Here is a 5,462-nt window from a genome sequence, read left to right as displayed (position 1 = left end):
AAATAAACATTTATCAAATGATTTATACATCAACAATAAGCACTTAAAAAGATGTTCAGTAGTATTAATCATTAAGGAAATGCAAATAAAAACAATGAGATATCACTTTATATTCACTAGCATGGCTAAAATTAAAAAGAAACAATAAATAAAAAGTGTTGATGAAGATGTGAAAAATCGGGAACCTTTAAACATTGCTGGTGAGACTATTAAATGGTACATCCACTTTGGATAACATTTTGGCAGTTTTTCAAAAAATTAAACAAAGAGTAACCTATGACTAACAGTTTTATTTCTGCTATATACTCAAAAGAATTGAACACATATCCACAGATTAACTGTGTGCAAGTGTTCATAGTTACATTACTCATAATAGCTACAAAGTGTCAACTGATACATGAATAAACACAATATGGTGTATCTATATAATGGAATATTTGGTAATAAAAAGGGTATATGCATACACAAAGAGTGCAATGCGCACCATCCGAGGGATGGAGACACTTGAAACTCGGACTTGCAGGGGGGGGGCAAGGGCAACATACATAACCTAAACATCTGTACCCCCATGATACGCTGAAACGAAAATAAATAAATAAATAAATAGGAATGAAGTACTGATACATACTATAACATGGATGAATTTTGAAAATAATACGCCAAATGAAAGAAGCCAGACCCAAAAGCCACAAATTCTATGAGTCTAATTACATGAAATGTCCAGAATGGCCACGTTCATAGACATTAAATATGGATTAGTGGCAATCAGGGACTGAGGGTGTGTGGGATGGAAAATTATAATAAGTATCAATACTGATTAATACTAATAAGTATGAAGTCCTTTGTTGGGAGATGAAAATGCTATAACATCAATAGCCACAATGGCTGCACAATTTTGCTAATATACTAGAAGGCAACAAATGCCACACTTTAAAGGGGTTAATTTATTTCTTTACTTTTTATAGACAGGGTCTCACTCTGTCACCCAGGCTGGAGTGCAGCAGCTAAATCATAGCTCGCTGTAGCCTTGAACATCCCAACTGTGAATTTTTTAAAGATTCTTAAAACTTATTTGAAATATATGAGTTTATATATACAGTGGCAATCTGCACAGATTTGTTCTAATTTACTTTACGTTTTTTAGGTTAGTAAAGTGATAAAATTTTTTTCTTATTCATAGCTAAAACAAACGAACACCTTTTAATTGCATTCTTCACACTCCTAATTATCCACTAATTTTCGTTATTTAATTATATATTCGCCAAGAAAAATAATTATTAAAGTAGTGTGATCCTGCTAACAAAATTTATACTCATACCATACAACAGAATTCATTTTTTTGAAGTTCAGAAACAACCAATACATTCAAATAAAATGACCATACCATTCCAAATCAGTGGGGACAAACGAATAACCCTTTTGGAAAAAGAAAGAAAAAAATCTCACTGCTCGTTAAAATCAAGTCCAAGAAGCATGGCCAGAAAAGCAGAGTGAAGATGAGAAAATCTCCTCTTCCATAAGAGTAATAAATACACTGGCAAAAGTTGCCCAAATGAAATTTTCCAGAATTCTGGAAATAGACAAAGGTTCAGAACTATCCACAGAGTATTTATTCAAAAAAGTGACTGAATCTCAGTAAACCTGGCAAGATTTGTAGCATTTTAACTTGACTTCCTCATCACCTCTCCACAGCTGCATGGTGTCCTTAAACCAAAAGCCTTGGAACTACGCTAGCTGTGAAAAACCGTCATCCTAGAAGAAACTAGAGGGGGAAGAACAGATTTGGAGCCTCCCTACCCCAGGCCCCCAAAGGCCCCATCCTCAGAGAATTGTCCCTGTCGGATAGGTCTGGCCATTCTCTGAAAACTTACATTATCATGACTTTTCTTCATTTGAGCAACACTTAGAGCTCACTCTGTATAAATAGTCCTATCCTTTATTGAAAAGAAACAACGGCAGTTGTTTAACATTACAACTTCTGGAGACATAGATACTAGCTGGAGATAACAATAGGCTGACCAAAAAAATCTCTAAAAGAAAAACTGAAGAATAAGATATCCAGAGAGGGATTTGAAAAGCTCCACATATTCCTGGAACTCTAGAGAAGCATTCAAATATGCAGGACTGTGTGTGTGCCCAGAAAAGATATGAGGATTCCACTGTTACCACTTGCTGGCCTTGAGGCTCTGCAGGAGCAGAAAGTGAAGGCTGCAGCAGAGTCGTAAACTGCCAGTAGGAGCACTCAGTGTGTGACACGAAACAGAAATGGAGCATCTCAGCAAAGCCTGGGAGACTTGTTGATTCAAGGCATTTAATTAAATCTGTACAATCATTAGCTCACCACTAAAATAGCTAAGCAAAGATGTTAGTGGTCACGTACAGCAAGCCAAAGAAAAACAGATAAATTAGACTTCATCAAAATTAAAAACTTTTGTTTCCCAAAGGACACTATCAAGAAAGTAAAAAGACACCTCACAAGATAGGAGAAAATATTTGCAAATAATTTATCTGCTAAGAATCTTATGTTCAGAATATATACAGAACAATTATAATTCATAAGTAAAAAGATATAGTCCAATTAAAACAATGAATAAACATTTATCAAATGATTTATACATCAACAATAAGCACTTAAAAAGATGTTCAGTAGTATTAATCATTAAGGAAATGCAAATAAAAACAACGAGATATCACTTTATATTCACTAGCATGGCTAAAATTAAAAAGAAACAATAAATAAAAAGTGTTGATGAAGATGTGAAAAATCGGGAACCTTTAAACATTGCTGGTGAGACTATTAAATGGTACATCCACTTTGGATAACATTTTGGCAGTTTTTCAAAAAATTAAACAAAGAGTAACCTATGACTAACAGTTTTATTTCTGCTATATACTCAAAAGAATTGAACACATATCCACAGATTAACTGTGTGCAAGTGTTCATAGTTACATTACTCATAATAGCTACAAAGTGTCAACTGATACATGAATAAACACAATATGGTGTATCTATATAATGGAATATTTGGTAATAAAAAGGGTATATGCATACACAAAGAGTGCAATGCGCACCATCCGAGGGATGGAGACACTTGAAACTCGGACTTGCAGGGGGGGGGCAAGGGCAACATACATAACCTAAACATCTGTACCCCCATGATACGCTGAAACGAAAATAAATAAATAAATAAATAGGAATGAAGTACTGATACATACTATAACATGGATGAATTTTGAAAATAATACGCCAAATGAAAGAAGCCAGACCCAAAAGCCACAAATTCTATGAGTCTAATTACATGAAATGTCCAGAATGGCCACGTTCATAGACATTAAATATGGATTAGTGGCAATCAGGGACTGAGGGTGTGTGGGATGGAAAATTATAATAAGTATCAATACTGATTAATACTAATAAGTATGAAGTCCTTTGTTGGGAGATGAAAATGCTATAACATCAATAGCCACAATGGCTGCACAATTTTGCTAATATACTAGAAGGCAACAAATGCCACACTTTAAAGGGGTTAATTTATTTCTTTACTTTTTATAGACAGGGTCTCACTCTGTCACCCAGGCTAGAGTGCAGCAGCTAAATCATAGCTCGCTGTAGCCTTGAACATCCCAACTGTGAATTTTTTAAATCTTTGTATCTTCAAAATATGATCGTACTCAGTGAATTCCCAATATTCACATAGCAGTGTCCTAAAAGTATACCTTATGTTTCTGACTTTGCCTATATTTATGCCATGTGTGTACATTTCCATTAAATATAGCTTCCCTGTAACTGATACTCACTAAGGATTGATTACAGTCAAGAAAATTATTATGGGGCTTTTAACCTGGCCCTGAAAATGATGAAAATATTCTAAGAGAGAAAAAAAGGGGAGAGACAGAGAGATGGAGGAGGAGGAAAAAGAGGGGACAGGAAGAAGGAGGATCAAAGTGACAGGGGGAAGAAAGGGAAGTAAAAATATATACTGTATACAAATACTCTGGCCACTGTACTATTTAGCTGAAGAATAATATTTGCTTAATAGCTATAAGATAAATATACCTTCCTAAACATCATATTATATAAGACTAATCATACCTTATTTCTACAACTCCCAGGGGAAAGGTTCATGGTGCTACTTTTAGGGCATTCATATGAGGAAGCCTCATGACCTGCAACTAGGAGAGAATTTGGAGCTTGAACCCCAACAGGGAAGTAGCTGTGTGACACAAACTCCATGGCTCTGCTTGATCACAGACTGCCATTAAAAACACAGGACTCACAGGGACAGAACACTGTTAGAGAACTGAAATGTCAAATGAAAAGGCAAAGGCCATGCCTCATGTGAACGTTAAGAAGATAATTGACATGTTGTGTCCTTTAATGAAGGAGAGACAAACTTTTGAAGAAATCAATTGAATGAGATTAGAGCCAAAATTATTTTGAGAAGATTGTGAGCAAAAATGATTATTGATGACCTGAACTGTAACAGCACGATACCCAGTGTGCATAAGGTAGACACACACGCAAGGCAAGTACATACAAGATGCGTCACAACCAGAAAAATCAAGGAGACAAGATCACAGACAGCAAAGATGAATCCTTTTGCCAGAAAAGAATAACTGAAAATAATAGCAAAACCATAAATATAGATGGCATTTATAATTATGTTTATATTTACATATTTTATATAATCCTTTTTAAATTTCCATAAAACCTGAAATAAAGAACTTTTCCACATGTTCTATGTAGCTATCTGGAGAGCATGGTCTTTTCCTTCTACTATAATCAAAATTCCTTCACATAGTAATGTGAAAATTATCCAAAACTACAACTAGAAAATATTTATTCCAAGTGTCTTCTTGCAATCTGTGTTATCCCATAACACAAAATCTCTTTTAGTTAGAATATTCTCCTTTATAAATTAGCATATGCGTGACTCCTTTTAAGTTATATATCCTTGTTCACATTTTTTCCTGTTTCTTCTAAATGGTATCAAATTTTTCCAGCCTCAATTTCCTTCAACATATGACTTTATGAACACATTTTCAGGCAGCTTTTATGAATAAGTAAGACTTTACCTAATATGTCCTCACCACTGTGAATGAAACAAGGATCTGTTCAGTATACTTAAAATAGAACCAAATATATACTTACCAAGCACTTAAATATGTCGAGTGTTGTACTAAATAATTTAAATGAAATGTCAAGTTTCATCCTTTAAATGAAATTCTAAAAAGGCACCATCATTAGTCCCATTTTGCAGATAAGAAAACTGAAATATGCTAATGTGGAATAACATGGTTGAAGTCACCACACAAAGAGAGGGGGTTCAGGTTAACATTCAAGCAGACTGCAGAACTGAGCCGCTTTTGTTGTTAAATAATTCTTTACACGCGTTCCTTTTTTCAGATTCTCCATTAATTTTAGTCACGCCTCAATTTTACCCATTGAAGTTTTTTTTTTT

The 5,462-nt window shown here is 34.5% G+C and overlaps 1 protein-coding gene across 3 annotated transcripts in view; it reads right to left on the bottom strand.

Annotated features, from left to right (window-relative positions):
• FSTL5 (follistatin-like 5) overlaps window positions 1–5,462 on the bottom strand; it is a 920,996-nt gene that overhangs the window by 180,175 nt on the left and 735,359 nt on the right. The window lies entirely within an intron of this gene.

Source organism: Propithecus coquereli, unplaced genomic scaffold, assembly GCF_000956105.1.
Source record: "Propithecus coquereli isolate 6110/MARCELLA unplaced genomic scaffold, Pcoq_1.0 Scaffold332, whole genome shotgun sequence".
NCBI lineage: Eukaryota > Metazoa > Chordata > Mammalia > Primates > Indriidae > Propithecus > Propithecus coquereli.
Note: the sequence above shows the minus strand (reverse complement) of the source record. Positions and strands in the feature narration are given on the sequence as shown.